This window comes from Macrobrachium nipponense, chromosome 29, assembly GCF_015104395.2.
Source record: "Macrobrachium nipponense isolate FS-2020 chromosome 29, ASM1510439v2, whole genome shotgun sequence".
Taxonomy (NCBI): Eukaryota; Metazoa; Arthropoda; class Malacostraca; order Decapoda; family Palaemonidae; genus Macrobrachium; species Macrobrachium nipponense.
Window position 1 is genome coordinate 46,806,008 of NC_061092.1, and position 21,840 is coordinate 46,827,847.

General features: G+C 43.3%; 1 protein-coding gene across 5 annotated transcripts in view; it reads left to right on the top strand.

Moving 5' to 3' along the window:
- Window positions 1-21,840, top strand: part of LOC135206259 (myosin-11-like) — a 1,008,036-nt gene that overhangs the window by 818,722 nt on the left and 167,474 nt on the right. Inside the window, exon 1 of one of the 5 annotated variants that reach the window (XM_064237666.1) lies at window positions 18,134-18,217. The exons of 1 other annotated variant lie outside the window; for it this stretch is intronic. The gene's annotated coding sequence lies outside the window, so the exon portion shown is untranslated. Of the gene's footprint in view, window positions 1-18,133; window positions 18,283-18,303; window positions 18,622-21,840 lie in introns of those variants that run through there. 3 more of the 5 variants (XM_064237664.1, XM_064237667.1, XM_064237669.1) reach the window with 3 other exon arrangements.

Genomic DNA, 21,840 nt, shown 5'->3' on the forward strand with positions numbered 1-21,840 from the left:
ATGTAGCCTTACCATTTGGGCCATTTTGTAGGCACCACTGTAATGTAGCCGAGTTGCAATCAATTCTGCAAATGTGGCCATTCACACACGCAAATTAAGCCACAAATAACGTCCAATATCGAGGTCTCTGTACCTTGGGAATTTATTTCAACCAAGAGAAATTTAATCAAGTGCTGGGGGAAGCGCAAGTTATAATTTCCCTTGGGTGAAATAAATTACCAATGAATAGAGACCTCGAAATTAGATGTTATTTGTGGCATAATTTGCTTGTGCGTGAATTTCGTCACTTACATACTTGCTTCTTTTTTATTAATCTAATTTTTTTATTTATTGTTTTTTTCTTTAGGATATACCCTCCACCTTTTGAATTTTTATTATTTTTTAAAGGTTTTGTTTTAATTTTTTTCATACAGTCCACATTTTTCATTTTTTTTAATTTTTAAGAGTTTTGTTTTATTTATTTTTTGGCGACACTTTTACATTGTTTTAAAGTTTTTTTTTAGTTTATTAATTTTTTTTTTGGTGGACACATACAATCCACCTTTTGCATTTTTTATATTTATTTTAGGACATTTTACGTTTGCCGTCACACTAGGACGGCCAAGATCCTACACCTACCATTAGCGGCCAAGCAGTCATTTTGACTGCTTTTATAGAAAACTATCTAATTACCCAATAAAATTAGTTTAGTAGTTCTGTTGCGACTTATGTCAGTTAGTATACCATTTACATGGAAATCAAAGAGGAATTACATGTTTAGGCTATGTTTATATATAGTTTTACAAACTTTTCCTAGTCTAAATTGTTATAGGAATGAAAAAACTCTTTGTGTATTTTGCTTTCTTTATGGTACTTTCTTTATACGATTATATTTTCATTAATAAAATCAACTTCCTCTTTTCTTCCTCTATATGAAAATGTACTACATACTACATGGTAGATCATCACAAAAGTATTGCTTCTCCGTAACAGACATAGTAATATTTCAATACATCACACCCCTCCACATTTTAAGAAGGAACTGTCACACGTTCAGCAAAAATGTAAAAATAATATGGTATTGTATCTCTGACAAACATAAACAAGTACCTGTAAATATACATGCAATTACAAATCAAGGCATTGGACAGGCTTACATGTACAACTCGAATGTCTCACTATATAGGTGAGTTCACTGGGCTAACTCTGTCAGTCATTTCACTAATATTTTCAAAATCTTGCACATCAGTTCTACTATTTTCATTTAACTGAAAATTAGATTCAAAGTTAGGTAAGGATTGGGATCGTTCAAGACCTTCATGAGTATCATTAAGACTAGCATAACCGTCAGTCTCACAAGAGAGTTTCACTTGTTTCAACATTTGATCAAAATGTCTATGTACAACATCTCTATCACTACTAATAACTTTACATGAGATGGGACCAGCATACTCTTCCACAATCCCCAGACTGTTAGGTGGTCCTGCCCTAGAATAATTATTGCCTTTGTCATATCTGGCTTGGGCTTCCTGCATTTTTACAGCATGATCATTTAAATAAGGTCTAAGCAAATCAAATGTTGTTGTCTATCTTCTTTTCATCATAAGTTCACTAGGAGGAATACCACTTGTGATGTGAGGCATGATACCATAATCAAACAAAAATTCATGCAAAATTTCATCCTTACTGCCTTCACATTTTTTCAAAACAGTTTTAAAGGTTTTAGCAGCATTTTCAGCTAACCCATTAATAGAACGATGTTACGGAGCACTAGTAATGTGACGAATTGTATTCTTAGATACAATACTGAAATTCTTCACTAGCAAAAGCTGTAGTATTGTCACTTGCTTTACATCTAGTATTCTATGCGCACAAAATATATGTCTTAATTTAGACACTAACTTCAGAAGTACAACCATTTAGAATATGCATCAATTACAACTAAAAACATCAGTCCTTCAAAAGGTCAACTAGAGAACTCCCAAGGATGCAACGGCTATTCATCAGCAGCACAGTGACAAACTGTTGTCTCATTTCACATGAATTTACTTTCCTCTCCAAATCCTTATCAATATGAGGCAACCAAGTTTTTCATTTTCACAATACCTGGATGAGTGTCAGGAAGCTCATCAGTAACCTTATCTCGTCCCTGTAGTGATTCAACAATTCTATTTCCCATAAAAAACAACCTTGCAATGCTATAACTTCATTTTTTCTACTAACATATGCTTTGAAATCTTCATTTAATTCAAAATTATTATTCCTACCATTCAGAATACATAACCTTACTTAGAATACATAACCTTACTTGAGATAGTACAGGCTCTCTGTCAGGCCATCTGCGTATATCAGAGGAATTAACATTAGTAGTATCAACATGTTCAAACAACAAAACCTCCTCTCCTATATCTGGAGGTTCAAATTCATTAATTTGTAAAGGAAATTTGGACAGACAATCCGCATCTGAAAAGTATGTTGTTTGATGGAATTAAAAGCACAGAAAAAATAAAAAGGAAGAAATCAGTGGAAGAAGAACTACAGACACTAAAAGAAGAATGCAAATCATACAAAGAAAGATGGGAAGAGGTAATTGGAGCAATAGCAGGTAGCAAAAGGACAGCCAGTAACCAATGGAGTCTCACAGATAGCCTACTAAAACCCTCAGATAAAAACCTAGTGGGTGATTTGGAAAACAAAAAAGCAAAACCATAGAAAGGCTCACTAAGACAATTTTGAGCACAGTTAAAGACACCTAGCCCTGTTGATGAGTATAGGCTAAATTGCGTAGCCCTTAACTAGGGACATGACCAACAGAAAGGAAAGAAGGAAGGAAGGAAGGACATCCCCTTTGGCCCCTCCAGGATGACTCTCCTCCCCTGATACCTGCCTCCCACAGGAAACAAGTGTTCGACGTCATTCACAGCCTCTTGCACCCGTCACCCTGCACGACAACCAGGCTCCTAATGAAGAAGTTCTTGTGGCACGCCATCAGGAAGGACGCTCGGGAGTGGGCCAGAAACTGCGTCGCGTGCCAGAGTAGCAAGACGGGAAGGCACACCGAATCGGGGATAGGGTCTTTTCCCCAGCCCAGGCGAAAATTCGGACACATCCATGTCGACGTCGTCGGGCGTCTTCCTCCATCCAACAGTGCCAGATACCTCCTGACACTGATCGACCGGTCTACCAGGTGGCCCAAGCCACCCCAATGTCAGAAGCCACCTCAGACGCCTGTGCCATAGCCCTCCTGACCAGCTGGAGCAGCCGCCTCAGAGCTCCCGACAACGTCACGACAGAGTTCTGGTCTTCCCTGGCACGCCTGATGGGGACCAAGCACAACACCACAACGTCCTACAGTCCAAAGCCAACGGCATGGTGGAAAAGGTCCACCACTCCCTCAAGGCTTCCTTAATGGCACGCTGTCAGGGCCCCAATTGGAAGGCACAGCTTCCCTGGGTCCTCCTTGGTCTCTGCACCGCCCCAAGAGCCAACGGACACCCTTCCCCAGCAGAGAAGGTGTACGGGAACTGTGCCAGGCGAATTCTTCCCCGCCGACAGTGACGATCCTGATATTCCCCTGGCATGGTTGGGTGCAGCCACCTAGAAGTTCATTCCCTGCTGAGATACGTATGTCAACATGAGGAAGCAGTTCTGCCCGCGAGCCCTGGACTCCTACAGGTTCGTCTTCGTGAGGAACAGCACTGCCCGCCCGCCCTTGACCAGGCCTTACTGGGGCCCACACCAAGTCGTCCATCAGGGGAGAGGGTATTTCTTGTGTCAATCAGCAGCCGCGAGGACTGGGTCTCGATAGATTGCCTCAAGTCCGCCATCATCCCCGACGAAAACGACCTTGCTGAAGGCCCTCGCAAAACCCTGACGCCGCTGCTTCCTGACAGTGACCCTAAACGTCGTCGAGGCCGCCCAAGGAAAGCTGTCGAACCCCCAATGGTTCTATGTAATCATTGTCTTGGGGGGAGGAGTATTTGTAAGGACGACATTCGGGCGAATGTTCGCCCTTCCATTATAAAAATCTGTATATCCATATGTCCTCTCTTTCCTTCCAAGAACTAAAATGTAGAGCATTTTACGCCTTTCTTTTGATGTATATATGTCGGGAATCCGTTCCCTGTATGTAATATTCATGTATTTTCGTATGTGAAGAAACATATTCACAGCGGGGGTCCTTTCCCCTTTTGTTAATGTTTGTTTGTGCATGCGTGATGGACACTACGCTTCCGTCCGCACACTGCCTTATGTACAGCCTCATTTGCCAAATAAAATTAGTTCCCTCACTCTCCTCGTCTTACTCAGTCTCATATATATCCAGGGTTTGCTGTTGGTTTTATTTCGTATCTTTCATGATAGTATGACAGTTATAATTTTACAACAAATATACTCACAATTTGTTACTAATCTTATTTCTTATCTGTTTTGATATTTGTGAGCTGTAATTATAATTTTACATAATAACATAAAATTGTTTATCAGAAAAAACATGTATAACTTAGTAAAATTTACGATTATCTTGTAAAAGAGAACCCGCAAGGGATTGTAAATTGTAATTTTCAACTTCTCGTGGAAGGGGGGGAAAATTCTTTGGAATTTTCCTCTTACAGCATGTGCATTGGCATGTCTTCCTTTTTTCATTGATGTGTCTTTTTTTCCGACCTCAAGGGTTCATCGTCTGCTGATATACGAAAGGTATTTCATGTTAAATACGTATTATTTCTGTAGAAAAGAAATGGTATACAAAAGGTTTTTCACATTAATGCCTTTTTAAACAAGCAGACCAAATAAAGACAACATAATAATTGTTAACGTTATCTACCTGTTTGCTGGTAAGCCAGAGGCACTCTCCACTGTACGATTTGACCTACTCAGTCGGTAATTGAAGATGTGCTCATGTGCTGTCAGATTTCGTCCAAGGTATAGTTTCATCATACGGCGAGATCCGTTCAACAATTTCGTGGAAAAACTCCTCTGTAATCCTGGTAGAGTTCCGATACAGTCCTGGAGTTTCAATTGCCAATTCTTTCATCAAGTTATTGTATTAACCTTTCTTTTCTCTTCTTTCTAAGTAGGACCACATCCAGCATCTCTTGCTTCGCGTCTTTTGCTTCTTGCACGTTCGTTCCTGCCGTATTTTCTTTATTTTTAACATCAAGATGACAAAGTAATGATCCACATGGCCAGTGCAAGTTCAGGATTATCATTTAAAGTGTCTTATATCGCGTCCAGATATTGTTGTCTTCACAACTTCCTGTTCGTCCATCCTATGTCTCTGTCAGCAGTGCCTGGAATGGCTCTCATTCCCACTTGCGTGTTAACACGTTCACGACTCAGTTTATATAAGTCGCCTATGTCTGATTCCGTATTAAGTATGTTGTAACTGACTTACGTCTGACGAAATTGAATTTACGTCAGTCGCCGTCACCCAAAAACCGTTAAAAGTGAGTGTGGCCTAGATCATCAGTGACATACATGTACGTCTACGTAAATCTCAAATCTCAGCTCGACATATGTAATTGTACATTGCGAGTGTCACGAAGTTTCTTTGGCGACTGTTGAGGACGGGTTCTCTGGCCCGATGTTAGGGGGCAATAGATTTACCAAGAAGGAAAGTCACCAGTCCGTACACAAGAACAAAAGAACCATGAAGTTAATTTACAAATTTTATTAGAAAAATATACCTACTCTCATCACTACACTTATATCTAAATATTTACATAACTCTGGCAGCTCTGGCCACTATGGTATCAGGACTGAAAGAAAAAGGGTGACCTCGTGGTCGCACAGGTAACACGAAATTTATCACTTGAAATCTAGTTCATTATTGACAATAACACGCAAATCTCCTCGGCACAGAGATCACTGATAATTAAATAACAAGTTAAAAAAATGTCCTAGGTAAGTATTGAATATTTCTCTATAAGTGCTCACAGCTACGGTCGCTTGGTGGAAACTGATATTCAGGTGGATGGCCCTCAGACCCCGACTTACTCTCACGTCTTATCTCAAGCTAAGGTCTTTAGATGAGAGAAGGATCAAATTGTTGTTGTTGTTGTTGTATTAAGCCAACACTTCTTGTTGGCACGGGCCTTTCCCTTGAGTGTGATAATTTTACAGAGAGGCCACTGACTGCATTTCCACTGATCAGCCTTTACTAAGACAATATCGCCTTCTCGAAGGGCAATGAGGGAAGTCGTGATGTTCTTGAAGCGTCTTCAGGTATCCATCACGCCAGTACCTCTTGAAACGGTCCAGGGTCTCAGTTAACCTGAAGTGCTTGTGTTGCAGTTGCCTCATGGTCAGGGTGGTGTGCATTTCCTCTTGAGGGACCACAGGTGGCAGTAGCCTCATCACATCACCACAAATGAGATGCGATGGGGTGAGAACTTCGTCTTCCCATGTGTCCCCAACATACATTAGAGGATGGTTGTTGACGATAGCTTCTGCCTCCTTCACTAGGGTCCGAAGTTCCTCTTCCCTGAAGATGTTACGGCAAAGGGTGGTCACAAGGGTCCTCTTTACAACCCCCACCAACCTCTCAAAAAAACCTCCCTTCCAGGGAGATCTGGGTGTCTGGAACTTCCATTGAATTCCGGCTTTTCGAAGAAATCGTTGGGTTGCGTCTTCATTGTAGACCTCCTACAGGTAGGTACTTGCTGCTCTGAAGGTCATGGCATTGTCACTGTACACTGTAGAAGGGGCTCCATGGGTAGCTGCAAATCGTCGCAGTAACAACACGAAGGTGTTGGCGTCCACCGCATGGTTGGCCGAACAGGTTATGATGAGGATGTCCCCCTTCAATCTGAATGGGGCCAGTGTGGTCCACGCCAACCTTATCGAAAGGGTGTAGCAGGCGAGTTCTGTCGAACGGGAGGGGGGGAGGTGGTGGCTGACGGAGAAGTGGCCTGAAGGTGAGAATGCAGGCCCTACATCTCCCTACCACTCTCTTGGCAATGACACTCAGTCCAGGGCTCCAGCATTCCTGTCGATAAAGCGTGATTAATATGTTTACACAACACTGCATGTGAGTGGTATGGAGGAATTCTAAATATAACCTAGCTGACATGCCTTTAAGAGGAAACAACATCAACTGGGTTTTACAATCAGTTATGTTACGTAATCTACTCATTAAGTTTAATTGTTAGATAAAATTAGTTATTTGCGTGGGCACTTGCACATCATTTCCAAGTTTGTCACATGCTGTAGGATAATAATGCCCCTGTTCTAAGTATACTGATTTAGTGAATGGATCTGCCTTGCAGTTCCCAAACTTTAAGACACATTTCATAATTTCTTTTAACTTTATGAAACAAACATTACTCCCCCTTAGATTCCATATCTCTCCTGGCGGAGTCAATGTTCCTTCGTCCCTCAACTCTCAGAGGGCTGCAACAACTATGGCTTGCTGTTTGTCAGGAGGCTTATGGTCATCTTGTTCCACATGTAGCTAGACTTCAGTTCCTTCAAACTGGCACCTATAGAGATTATATCTGTTGGGTTCTCTTTGGTGGGAACATAGCATAGTTCTACAGCACATTCCTGTAGGATGAAATTGATCTCCCCAATGCAATTAGAGGTGAAAGTGTTTTTGTTTCCTTCCCTACTCTGTACCCAGGCTATAGCTACTTGGCTATCGGTCCATGTGACAATTCGAGAGACATTGAATAAACTCTTGAGATGTCTGCACAACCGAAATCCCAACAATAAGGTTAACAACTCAAGTTTTGGTATGGTTAATTTAGATTGCTTTTTTGGCATGACTCTCATCTTCAAAGTTAGAATGTTCATTTGACCCTCATGTTGCCTGACATATGCAACGGCTCCGTAAGCCTTACTAGAAGCATCAATGAATACGTGTAGCTCAACAATTCCCAACATAGTTCCCCTTGGAAACTCTAAGGAATGAACATCTACAAATTCAGTTAATATGTCATGCTCTTCCCTTTCTCGTTCCTGAGACAGAACATCATCCCATCCTATCCTTTCCTCCCAAAGTTCCTGTAAGAAAAGTTTTCCCCTGACAAAATGGGACTAACTAATTCTAAGGGATCAAAATTGGCTACTAAAGATGACAGAAGTTTGCGTTTCATTATTCTGAAGGGGATATTGGGTTCATTAGTTCTCTTGCTAGGTTTCAAACTTAAGCAATCAACGTCTCTATTCCAAATTATCCCTAACACTGTGACTTCATTAAGTTCATTACATTCTAGTCACTTGTTAAATCTCTGACAGTTACTGGCTCACCCAGTTAAAGGCATGTGGGCTTTATCTAACAATGATTTGGTTTCGACATATGCATCTTTTACCTAGTTATAAGACTCAAAAGTTTGAATATAGTTATCTACATAAAAAGACTTATTTAATTCTTCCCTCCCTTTCTCTTGGGCCATCTCATGTGTAGCAGGCGGAATGTGTTTTCCACCACACGATGAGCGCAAGATAATCTGTAGCTGTATAGTCATTTGGTGGGATCTTGTGATTGGTGGGAGTAGGTCTTCATCATCCACGACTGGAGAGCGAAGGCATCATTGGCGACCATGTGGAAGGGGATGGGATCGTTGTTGTTGGGCAGATTTCTGTCTTGTGGGACTCCTGCTCGGTTGTATGTGATGGCCCTGGCCAGGTTGCACTTCTGCCAGGTTCCTCCATCCCCAGCACCTCCTTCTGCACCGACGTCGACGAACAGGAACCTGTTCGTATTTTGCATCGGAGAGGGCCATGAGAACGATGCTGTGGAACTTCTTGTAATTGAAGTACAGTGATCCTCCACCTTTAGGTTTCTTGATCGCGGTGTGCTTCCCATCCAGGCTCCCACACAACTGAAGTAGTTCCACTTTGAGGCGAAAAGGCATCTTCATGTCACATGGCTCGAGAGTGGCTGGGTATCCATGCCAACAGTCTGTCAGAGCGCGAATGATGCCCCCGTGTTCTGTCCGGCCCCTTTTATCCTCCCCAGACTGCCCGCGGCAACCTTCCATCCAGTCGACCTAGGGAGGTGCCATAACCCGCCTCATGCCCCGCAACATGTCCGCACCATGTATTAATCATGTATGAAGGCGCCGTAAGGGCATCGCACGTCGCCGTAACACTCCCGCACGTGGTGCAGTGTGGTGTGGTGTGGTGTGGCACCACTTACGGTTTCGTGCGACTTCATCAGATCGCCAGACGCCGCGCAAAAATTTGAAAAGTTTTAAAATCCTGGCGGCGCCGTGCGACTTTGGCAGCCCGCGCCAGCGGCGTCCTTACCTTTTGATGGGCTTTCTGTTGGCTTCTTGCGGACCCACGCTGTAACTGCCTGCAACAAAAAAGTGCGTAGGTGTAAACCTACCTTAAGTTTTAGGGAATGTTTAGTTTAGGGTTTAGTGAATGTTTAGTGTGTAATTCAGTGAATGTTTACTGAGTGATTATGGTTTAGTGAATGTTATTGAGTGTTTATTGTGTAAGTATTCAGTGAATGTTTAGTGAGTCATTAGTGAATGTTTAATGAGTATATGGTTTTAGTGAATGTTTAGTGACTGTTCAGTGAATGTTCAGTGTATAAGTATTCGGTGAGTGTTTAGGGTTTAGTGAATGTTTAGTTTATAAGTGTTTAGTGTATAGTGAGTACTTAATGAATGTTTAGTATATATTGAGTCTTTAGTGAATGCTTAGTGATTGTTTAGCATTTAATTAATGTTTAGGATTAAGTGAGTGTTTAGTGAATGCTTACTGAGTGTTCGGGTATGAGTGATTTAGTGGGTTTAGTGTTTTATGAGTGTTTAGTGAGCATTTAATGTGTAGTGAGTGCCTAGTGAGTATTGAGTATTCAGTGAGTGTTTAGTGTTATTGAGTGGGAGTGTATGTTAAGTGTGCATGTTTCGTATGTGTATGTTGGGAGGTCTAGACAAAGAGGCAGGTAAAGCATTACTAACTTTATTACAGGTAAAGGGACGTTTATAATTACATTGTGCAGTCGGCTCTGTAGTGTCCGACCCGCGAGAGAGAGAAAACTGGGTCAGCGAGAGCCGATTTGTGTTTTCTCAGAGACATACATTTAAAGATAATAAAACCTATGAATACTGAATATACATGAATTATACATAGGCGGATAGGCCGAAGAATCTCTATAGAATAGTTAAAGGAACAATGTGTCTTCATAATGGCATACAATATAAATAGGGAAAAAGCATTGTCCTTACAACTACTCCCCCCCCCCCCCAGACAATGATTATGCATTAATTATTGAAAGATTAGTATGAGTCTGGATTGCTAGTTGCAATAACGTGCTGGTGGGCTGAGGCGGCCCCGAGTCCGAGAGACCAGCTGTTTCAGGTGACTTTCGGCCTCTGAGTCCCTCAGTGAGCTAGGTGACAAGATTGCTCCCCTGGAGTGGTTCCTGCGGGGCTTGACTGTTGTATGCAGGCAGCCGCGGCTGCGTTTGGGTGGCTTGGTGATCTCGGGAGCTGTTCTATTTTGTGGTGGCACTCGGGGGCATCTGCCGGGTTCCTCTTCGGTGCCGTCTTCGTCTATTAGGAAAGCGGGCTTCAACCTGTCAATGGAGACCCAATTCCTTGTGACCATGTATGAGGATGAGGTATGCCTTGTTCATGCGACGGAGGACGCGGTAGGGGCCTCAGTAGGGTCTCGTCAGTGGCGGGCTGTGAACATTGTTCCTGACGAAGACATGCTAGCAGGATGATAAGGCTTTGGGCTGGAAGTGCCTTGTCCTGTTGGAGAAAGTCTTGAGGCAGGGCATGAATTTCCCAGCGGTCTCCCGAAGCCTCGCAATCGGGATGTCTGCGTTATCGGTGTTCGTCGGGAAGAATTTGCCTGATACTCCCAATGTTTCTCCATAAACCCAGGCGACTGCGACTTCCAGTTTTCCCCAGTGCAGCACGCCATTAAGGATGCTTGTAGGGATTGGTGGACTCTTTCCATCATGCCATTAGCCATGGGGATGTAGGTGGTGATGCTGTGGTGTGAAGTACCCATTAGGCAGGCCAGGGCAGCTCACAACTCCGACAGGAAAGCAGATCTGCGGTCCATCATGATGTCATCTGCACTCCAAAACGGCTGATTCAACTGAAGAGGATGGCTTCTGTGCAGGCGTTGGTGGTAGCTTCTGACATTGGGGTTGCTTCGGGCCATCTGGTGGAATGATTGATGACCATCAGGAGGTATCTGGCACCCTTGGACGGAAACAGAAGGCCTACGACATCCACGTGTATGTGTCCAAAGCTCCATTTGGGGTGTGGGAATTCTCCTATACCCGATTCAGTGTGTCTGCTGACCCCACACCAAACCAACTTCTCTGTCAGGAGGCGCATCGTTGTTTGGCCCAATGGGTGTGAGAGGCCATGGCTGACATCGAACATGATCTTCCTGCGGGGGGCTGGGATCAACGGGTGGGGGCAGTCGGTGCTGGTGTTGCAGAGGAGTGTCGTGCTGGAAGGTCCGAAGGGTACCTCTTCCCACTTAGGGAAGTGAGGGCTGCGCAGTAGGCTGGTACTCCTGGATCGGTGGCCTGTTCCCGGGTGAGGTCCTTGTAGTCGATCCCGAGATGAACGGTGCTGATCTCAATCTTTGATAGGGCATTGGCCACGGGGTTCTTCTCACCGGGGACACAGTGGATTGTGCAGCTGAACTCAGCAATGACTTCAAGGTGCCTTTGTTGCCTCACGGACCAGGTGTCGCCCACTTTGGTAAAGGCGTGGACCAAGGGCTGATGGTTCATCCTTATGGTATCGGAGGTAGTGCACAGCCTGGTATACGGCCAATAGTGCCAAAAGTGCTGTACCAGGTCTCAGCGGATTTCAGCTTCCTGCTGAAGAAGGCAAGCGGCTGGGGAGACCTGTGGACCACCTGCTCCAGGACAGCTCCACAGGCGACATTGCTGGCGTCAGTGGTGAGACATAAGGGCGCATTGAGGTCCTGGTGAGCCAAGGTGACGACCCTAGTGAGGGACATCTTCGCCTGATGAAAGGCCTGATGCTGCACAGCTTCCCACAATAGCTTCTTTGGTTTCCCCTTCAGGACCTCTGTCAAAGGGGACATGGTGCGGCCAATGTCTGGGATGAAATGGCGGTAGTAACTTACCATCCCGATGAATTCCTGAAGGGCCTTGATTGTCATCGGTGTCAGGAACTTCTCCAAGGCACCCACCTTCGAGGCCATGGGGTGCACACCCACCGCAGAGATCTCATGCCTGAGGAAGTCCACCTTCTCAGTGCTGAAGATGCATTTGTCTAACCGGACAAAAGCCCGTTCTCCTGAAGGTGCTTCAGCATGGCTTGAATATGGTGGAGGTGTTCCTCTGGGGGCCTGGAAAAATTAAGATGTCGTTGACATAGTAGATGCAGAAGGGCATGTCTCTCAGGATGCTGTCCATCAGGTGTTGGAAGGTGGCTCCAGCGTTCCTCAGGTCGAAGGTGGAGTATGAGAAAACGTAAGACCCAAATAGCATGATGATGGGTGTCTTGGGGACATCCTCGGGGTATACTGGAACCTGAAAATACCATTTTAAAAGGTCCATTTTGGTGAAAACCTTTGCTCCGTGCAGGGCCCTGGTCAGGTCCTGCATGCTCAGCAGGGGTTAATGATCAGGGGTCGTTGCCAGGTTCAGTTGCTGGTAGTCTCTGTAGGACCTCCAGGTGCTGTCCGACTTTTTTACCATGTGGAGAGGTGAGGCCCATGGGCTCGAGGCTTTCTGGCAGGTGCCCATTTGCTCCATCTCTGAGAATGCCCTCTTCACGTCCTGTAGGCAGCTCGGGGGGAGTAGGCAGAATTTTGCCTGCGGGCGGCCCCCATGGTGGTGATGTGGTGAAATATGCCGTGCTTGACCCTGGTGCTGGCCACCTGACGGAGTTCTGGCTTGAATACGTCGGGAACTCCTGCAGGAGGTTGCCGTATTTGTGAGGCACGATGGAGCAAACAGTAGGGATGCCTGGCCCTGCGGTGAGTGGAAGGGAGCGGCATGTCCCCGTGTCAAGGAGGTGCTTGCAGCCTACGTCCACGAGGAGCCCGTGTTGCGCCAGGAAGTCCGCCCCCAGGAGAGCGACCTTGACGTCTGCAACAATGAAAGGCCATATGTAACTGTGCCCCAGGATGGAGATTTTTAGGGGCTTTCACATCTTTTTGCATTCTTCCCGAATTTTCGGTGGTAGAAACACCAAGCTGTGTTATCACCCCGCTGCTGCAAATGTCCCTTCTTCTGGTGCACCACATTGACCTCCAACATCTCAGGTTCTTCTGTCACTGGACAGATGGTTGATGGCAAGGCTGTGAGTTTCACAGCCCTGGCAGTGGCCTTGGTCAGCTTGTGGGTCTCTCGACGAGCTCATCCTCGGGTAGGGTGTCTGCATTCGGTATCTGCCCATGAACCTCTGGGGACAATTGTCGGAGAAATATCTCGTGACTGAGGCTGATTTCCTTATTTCGTCCGTCTTCGCCGATCTCTGGGAGATGAAGGAGACCCATTACCATGTCCCAGGCATCTCTCAGGTCTGCGTCGCGCATTGGGTTTAGTGACAAGGTTGAGGAGGCCGGCAGCTCTCACAGGGATGGGGGTTGAATACATGGTAATAAGCTTCTGCTTCAGCTCGTTAAGGGTGACTGGGCGGGCCTGTGAGTTCACCCATGAGGTTATGCATTTGTAGGCTTCCCCTGGGAGAGCTGCTATGACGAGGTCAGCCTGAGTATCTCATCCGTGAGTCCCGCAATCATGAACTGGCCCTCTGCTCAGTAGAACCTTCTGCTGTGAAGGGGGGCAACCTGACGGCCTGGGCGGCAGCTGTGTGCGAGGTCGTGGCAGAGACCAAGGGGCTCGGGGTGGCTCCCGAGTAATTATCTGCTTTGGCAGAGCCTGGTATTGTCAATTCTCACTCAAAAGGTCGACGGGAGTCGTGAATGGCAGGGCAAACCATTCGTGAAGATACCAAAACACACCTGTGGAAGGTATGCCGTATAGTCCGTTGATGGTGTTGGCATTGTCCGTGGAGGGGAGCTCTCAGAGACCTAGACTGGGACGCTGTAGTAAGTCCGCTTAAGGTCTCTGAAGGTGAGCGGCTGTATGGGTCCATTAATGGCTGAACCAATACCCTGTATCACCGTTCAAACCGGGAGGTCACCAGTTGTGAGGTCTAGACAAAGAGGCAGGTAAAGAAGTACTAACTTTATTACATGTTGTTTGAGCCAGCACGGGCGCTTGCTCTTAGGTAAAGGGAGGTTTATAATTACAGTGTGCGGACGGATATGTAGTGTCCGACCCACGAGAGAAAGAAAACTGGGTCGGCAAGAGCCGATTTCTGTTTTTTCGGAGACATACATTTAACGATAATAAAATCTACGAATACTGAATATACATGAATTATACATTAGCGCCAGTTCCATGTGGACGAGTGGTTTTCACGCTCGGCTGCCAATCTGGTGGTCCGAGGTTCGATTCCCGGCTCGGCCAACGTGGAATCAGAGGAATGTATCTCTGGTGATAGAAATTCATTTCTTGATATAGTGTGGTTCGGATCCCACAATAAGCTGTAGGTCCCAATTGATTCCTAGCCACGTAAAAATATCTAATCCTTTGGGCCAGCCCTAGGAGAGCTGTGAATCAGCTCAGTGGTCTGGTAAAACTAAATTATACTTAACTATACATTAGCGGATAGGCCGAAGAATGCTCTATAGAATGGTTAAAGGAACAACATGTCAGTGACTGTATGCAAAGAAAGTCCTGTAATTTACAGGAACCATTTAATGCTTGGCACTGCTCAGATCCAAGAGCAGATGCTTAGGCCTTGACCACAATGGCTGGAGTGCTTAGGCCAAATTGTTTTTGTAAGGTAATTTTTTTCTGGTGAAATTGGGTCCAATAATAATAATAATAATAATAATAATAATAATAATAATAATAATAATAATAATAATAATAAGCCTACAACACCAAGAAATTAAGGGAGAAGATAAGTGAGGTCAATGAAATAATGAGACTAATACACACCACCAATATCACAGAAACAAATAACTTGACATATGCAGGAGCAAGATTAGTAGCAGAACTGATGGGGACACGAACACCAACACCACCAGCACAACCAACCCAACAGAAACCAGAACAGCAACCGCCTTGGAAAAGGCGCCTGGAAAATCAAATCATGGTGATGAGATCTGACCTGAGTAAACTGAAAGAGATGACAGAAAAAAGGCTAAGAAGCAAGAAAACAAGGGAGGAACTGAACGAAAAATACAAAGTACAGGAGAGGGGACTAAACAACACAATAGAAGATGTAAAACAGAGGCTTAAGGCCAAAGCGCATAAGATCCAACGATACATGAACAGGAATAAGGGATACCAATAGAACAAACTATTCGGAACCAACCAGAAAAGACTATACAGCCAACTAAGAGGGGAAGACAACCACCAAGAAATTCCTGAAGCCGAACCAAGTAAGAGACTCTGGGAAAACATATGGAGCAATCTGGTATCACACAACAAACATGCAACATGGCTCCAGGAAGTCAAGGCAGAAGAAACAGGGAGAATAAAACAAAGATTCACTGACATCACGACAGACAGTCAGACACCAACTAAAGAAAATGCCCAACTGGAAAGCCCCAGGTCCCGATGAACTCCATGGATACTGGCTCAAAAACTTCATGGCCCTACACCCAAGAATATCAGAACAACTCCAGCATTGTATCACAAATCACCATGCGCCCAAATGGATGACCATAGGAAGAACATCCTTAGTCCTGAAAGACAAGAGTAATGGAAACATAGCCAGTAACCACAGGCCTATCACCTGCCTACCAATAATGTGGAAGTTACTAACAGGTATCATCAGCAAAAGTCTGTACAACTACCTAGAGGATACAAACACCATCCCCCACCAACAGAAAGGCTGCAGAAGGAAGTGTAGGGGCACAAAAGACCACCTGATAGACAAAATGGTAATGAAGAACAGTAAGAGAAGGAAAACCAACCTGAGCATAGCATGGATAGAATATAAGAAAGCCTTCGACATGATACCACACACATGGCTAATAGAATGCCTGAAAATATATGGGGCAGAGGAAAACACCACCATCTTCCTCAAAAATACAATGCACAACTGGAATACAATAGTACTTACAAGCTCTAGAATAAGACTAGCAGAGGTTAATATCAGGAGAGGGATCTTCCAGGGTGACTCACTGTCCCCACTACTCTTCGTAGTAGCCATGATTCCCATGACAAAAGTACTGCAGAAGATGGATGCTGGGTACCAATTCAAGAAAAGAGGCAACAGAATTAACCATCTGATGTTCATGGACGACATCAAGCTGTATGGTAAGAGCATCAAGGAAATAGATACCCTAATCCAGACTGTAATGGTTGTATCTGGGGACATCAGGATGGAGTTTGGAATAGAAAAATGCGCCTTAGTCAACGTACAAAAGGGCAAAGTAACAAGGACTGAAGGGATAAAGCTACCAAGTGGGAGCAACATCAAACACATAGATGAGACGGGATACAAATACCTGGGGATAATGGAAGGAGGAGATATAAAACACCAAGAGATGAAGAACACAATCAGGAAAGAATATATGCAGAGACTCAAGGCGATACCCAAGTCAAAACTCAACGCTGGAAATATGATAAAAGCCATAAACACATGGGCAGTGCCAGTAATCAGATACAGTGCAGGAATAGTGGAATGGACGAAGGCAGAACTCCGCAACATAGACCAGAAAACTAGGAAACATATGACAATACACAAAGCACTACACCCAAGAGCAAATACGGACAGACTATACATAACACGAAAGGAAGGAGGGAGAGGACTACTAAGCATAGAGGACTGCGTCAACATCGAGTACAGAGCACTGGGGCAATATCTGAAAACCAGTGAAGACGAGTGGCTCAAGAGTGCATGGGAAGAAGGACTGATAAAAGTAGACGAAGACCCAGAAATATACAGAGACAGGAGAATGACAAACAGAACAGAGGAATGGCACAACAAACCAATGCACGGACAATACATGAGACAGACTAAAGAACTGGCCAGCAATAACACATGGCAATGGTTACAGAGGGGAGAGATCAAGAAGGAAACTGAAGGAATGATAACAGTGGCACAAGATCAGGCCCTAAGAACCAGATATATCCAAAGAACGATAGATGGAAATAACATCTCTCCCATATGTAGGAAGTGCAATACGAAAAATGAGACCATAAACCACATAGCAAGCAAATGTCCGGCACTTGCACAGAACCAGTACAAAAAGAGGCATAATTCAGTGGCAAAAGCCCTCCACTGGAGCCTGTGCAAGAAACACCAGCTACCTTGCAGTAATAAGTGGTACGAGCACCAACCTGAAGGAGTGATAGAAAATGATCAGGCAAAGATCTTCTGGGACTATGGTATCAGAACAGATAGGGTGATACGTGCAAACAGACCAGACGTGACGTTGATTGACAAAATCAAGAAGAAAGTATCACTCATTGATGTCGCAATACCATGGGACACCAGAGTTGAAGAGAAAGAAAGGGAAAAAATAGATAAGTATCAAGACCTGAAAATAGAAATAAGAAGGATATGGGATATGCCAGTGTAAATTGTACCCATAATCATAGGAACACTAAGCACGATCCCAAGACCCCTGAAAAAGAATCTGGAAAAACTAGAGGCTGAAGTAGCTCCAGGACTCATGCAGAAGAGTGTGATCCTAGAAACGGCGCACATAGTAAGAAGAGTGATGGACTCCTAAGGAGGCAGAATGCAACCCGGAACCCACACTATAAAAATGTCACCCAGCCGAATTGGAGGACTGTGATAAAAAAAAGAAAAAAAAATAATAATAATAATGGAAATTTTTAAAAATTAATATAGGGTAGATCTAGGGTACTTATCCGTGGCGGCCTAGACTATGGCAGTTGCTGTTTTACTATGCAGTTTTACCTACTGAACAAGAATAATGTTAAGTAATATTTATTCGGACGACTGTAATTGACCCCCAAGGGGCCAGTACTAAACACAGTGAAATACATTGGACGCCCCAATCCCTAGTGGATGTAGTATCCGCGGTTACGTTCCTTACTATATTATGTATTTTGTAGAAATACATAATATAGTAAAAATAATAATAGTAACAAAACCGAGACCTTTCATATTGAAAGTTTCAATATGACCGCCCGAAGTCACACTCGGCACAGTCGGCAGGGCGTTTGCGACTCTAGTGATTGACGCTCAGTGGTTTATCCCCAACAGCTGAACGATAAGTACGAATTGTAAACAAAACTCAAGTAGCGAACTGCCAAATGCTGTATAGACTATCAATGGCAGGGTAAAGTGCTTTTATATTTTTTAGAAACACTCTTACCAAGTTAGGCCCTTGTGTGGATTTTAAAGACACATTATAGAATTTTGAAGTTATCTTCGCGATTTGAAGTTTGTTTTGAAATCCAGCTCCGAAATCCATAGAGTTTGAAAGTTATTTTCGTGATTTGAAGTTTACTTTGAAACCCAGCTCCGAGATCCAGTGAGGAATAAGCTAGACTAACCAAGCTTAGTAGTTGTAAATTAGCCATGTTAATATTGACTGAAGAAGGCTAAAGAGACCAGGACAATGTGGCAGCACTAAACACATGGGTTTGGTTTGTTGATTATGATGTCGTTATACTAGGTAGGTAGGTAAGCCCCTTAACTACTCATACCTACTAGTAGGTAGGCTATTGTCCCCATGTAAGGTTTTGCTCCAAAGTCTTGCTGCCTAACCCAGTCAAGGTTACCATAATTCATGGTGATGGTTTAACCCATGGAGCAAATGCATAGTGTAACTAGCTAAGGTACCTACCTACCTATGATCCTGTAGTCTGAGTGGCTCTTCAACTAGCTGTTGGTTAGCCTAAAGAAGCCTGATAATGTGGTGTTCACCAAGTTGTAGATTGGTTACTAGTATATAAGTATATTAACTGTCCTGCTTTGTGTTTATTAGCCTTAATTTTTTTCAGTGTACTTTATTTACCTACATAGCCTAACTGTACCATAATTTATAATAGCTAGATTATTTTGTACATTTTACTTAAAGTATAATAATAAGTGCCCATTTCCCCCTTGTCTTGGTCTTACATTAATCTATGATGGTTGCAAATACCTGAATGCCCTATTGGAAGACATTATGCAACTCCACATAAACATCAAGAATTCCCTTCAAAAAGAAAAGAGACTACCTGGGTTGATTGAATCCCAATGTTGCCCTACAAAGCAGCCATAATTCAATTTGAGCTTTTATAGTACCCATGTACACCTGATGAAATCCTTTATTATTTTATCTCGGTTAATGTTATTAATAAACTGAATTTATTAAATCTTACTTTATTTTAAAGTTTCAGCTTTAATATTATAAAAATTTGATGTGTATTTTCCTTTTAGTTTTTTGCTATTCCTTTATCAAATGCTTTTCCCTAACCTTTCTGGCATTTTCTCATCGTATAGGCTAGGCTAAGGCCACCAGAATCTAAATAAGAAAAAAGTAGTTCAATGTTTTGCATGCTGCTTTATAAACAAGAGCCCGTACAGAGCAAAGCCAGATAATTTCATACAATGAACTTACCTGTCAGATATATACTTAGCTAAGACTCCGTCGTCCCTAAGTATATATCTGCCAGGTAAGTATGTATGAAACTTTATTGTATTATAACAATATCATTTTACTGCAAAAATTTGCTGTATGCTTTAGGATTATCCTAACTTGTTCAAACTGGCAACAGGACAATGCCTTGTCTTCCCCTTAGCATTGGAAGGTACAACAGTTCTATGAATTAATTTTCTAAGAATATTTGAATAACAATGTTGCTTCCCTGGGAATTAAAAAAAAAAAAAAAAATTGATATTAACTTGAAGTGTACTGAGTTTCATGAAGACTATGCATTCTGAAAAAATGTATACTTTCAGTTCTTCAGTTTCTGAAAATGGCAGTTGTAGTAGACCTAAGTTGTATTTATAAATATTAAGCATGGTATTTCTGACAGTTTTTGTTGTGGCTGTGACAATTTTGACATTCATTTCTGTCATAATGTTTGGCTAACCCTTTACTCAGGTGCACATATGTCCAACAATAATGGAAGACAATAGTGAAAAAACATAATTTTAAGGTCAGCATAGGTTGGGGGCCATTGCATTTTCCATTTGAGTGTTACAACCAAAAGGATGACCCTTGATCAGGCACCCTTGATCAGGCAAAGTGGAGATCAAAATCCCCTCAGATTAGGTAAAACCAGGCACCCTTAGGTTACAGAGATTAGGCTAGGATACATCCCAGTATTTTACTCTTTATGATTGGCATCCATTGTCAGGCAAGGAAAGTGAAGGTGACCTCCAGGGTATGTAGTTGGGAAGATTAGGCTATGATGCATCCTTTTATTTACTAATTTTTTTTTTTATAGCGTAGTCGCTGTTTCGACCTCATAGGAGTTACCCTCCATGGTGTGTGCCAGCACCCCATGGTGACTAGACTAACGTAAAAGAAATATCTCTTAGCTTGATAGCTGACTTCTTATTGCATTTAAGATCAGCAAGGAACTTTTCAACATCCACCATTAAGGGCTATAGAGCCATGTTGGGGTCAGTCTTTTGTCATAGAAGATTGGACTTGTCCTCCAATCTGGACATTTCAGATCTTATTAAGACTTTTGGCACCCCCAAGGGTAAAGATTCGCCTGCAGTACCTTGGAATCTCTTCATAGTTGTGAAATGGTTGTCAGGTCCTCACTTTGAGCCTATGCATTCTATCTCCTTAAGAGATTTGACCAAAAAAAAACCCTGTTTTAATTATGCAACTTACGCAGTTATTACATAGCTATAGTTTCTGTTATTCACAGCAGTAGCACCGGTGGCTAAGATTTGGAATTCACGATAGCGATTCTTCTTTGTTTTGGCTATAGGTAACTAGTCCCGCCCACTTTCGGGAAGAAGAGGAACAACTGAGCCAAGTGCTTCAATTTGTTTCTGCCGGCTTACAATAAGGTTGTGGGTCAACAGCTAGTTTGGAAAATTGATTTCTTTGCTGTTTTTTTTTTTGGAAATTGCTGAGGAACTTTTTTTTTTTAAATATTTGCCATTTGTTTTGATTTGACTTGTAAAGAATTGCATTTTCATTGGATAATTATCCAGTTATTTTAGATAATTAGTGTCAGTTACTGAATTTAACTTAACTTGTAACTGACAATGGCTGACACTGGTGTATCAAGTACTCGTTATTGCAGCAAGGGCTGTAGGAAAAAGTTAACGTCAGCAAAATGACTCTTACAATTTGTGTTAATTGTAGAAGGCAAAACTGCTCATTGGACAATACTTACTTGGAGTGTGAAGGATGGGATGCAAAACAGTAGAAGATTTAGCTTATCTATCTAAATTGGCTAGGGATAGACAAAGAAAGGCTAGTGTGAGACAGGGCAGATTGACTGCTAGTCTAGAGTTAGATAAGTCTATTGATGTTCCGATTCCTGCTGTTTCTCCCATTCCCAGTCCTTCTACTATTCCTCCTAATCCTGATCTCAACTCCCAGGTTCTTAACCCCAACACCATTGCCACATTGGAAAGTAAATTCATCAGTAAGGTCGAAATATTATTTAATACAGTGACTCAATTAGGTTATTCAGAAGTGAAGTGCAAGTGGAGGAGCTGGCGGTCTGTCCTGCTGATTCTCCTAGGCAAATTTCCCTGGCATACTCCCTCGCAAAATCACCAGGGAGAAGCCATACCAGAAGCCCAAGGGAGGTCAGTAGGGTCTGCTCACAGGTAGTCGGCCCCTCAGTCTCACCTGTTGCTAAATCCCAGGTGGAGACAGCAAACAGCCACTGGAAAGGTGTCTTAGCGGAAGTAAAACTCTTTCCGCAATTCC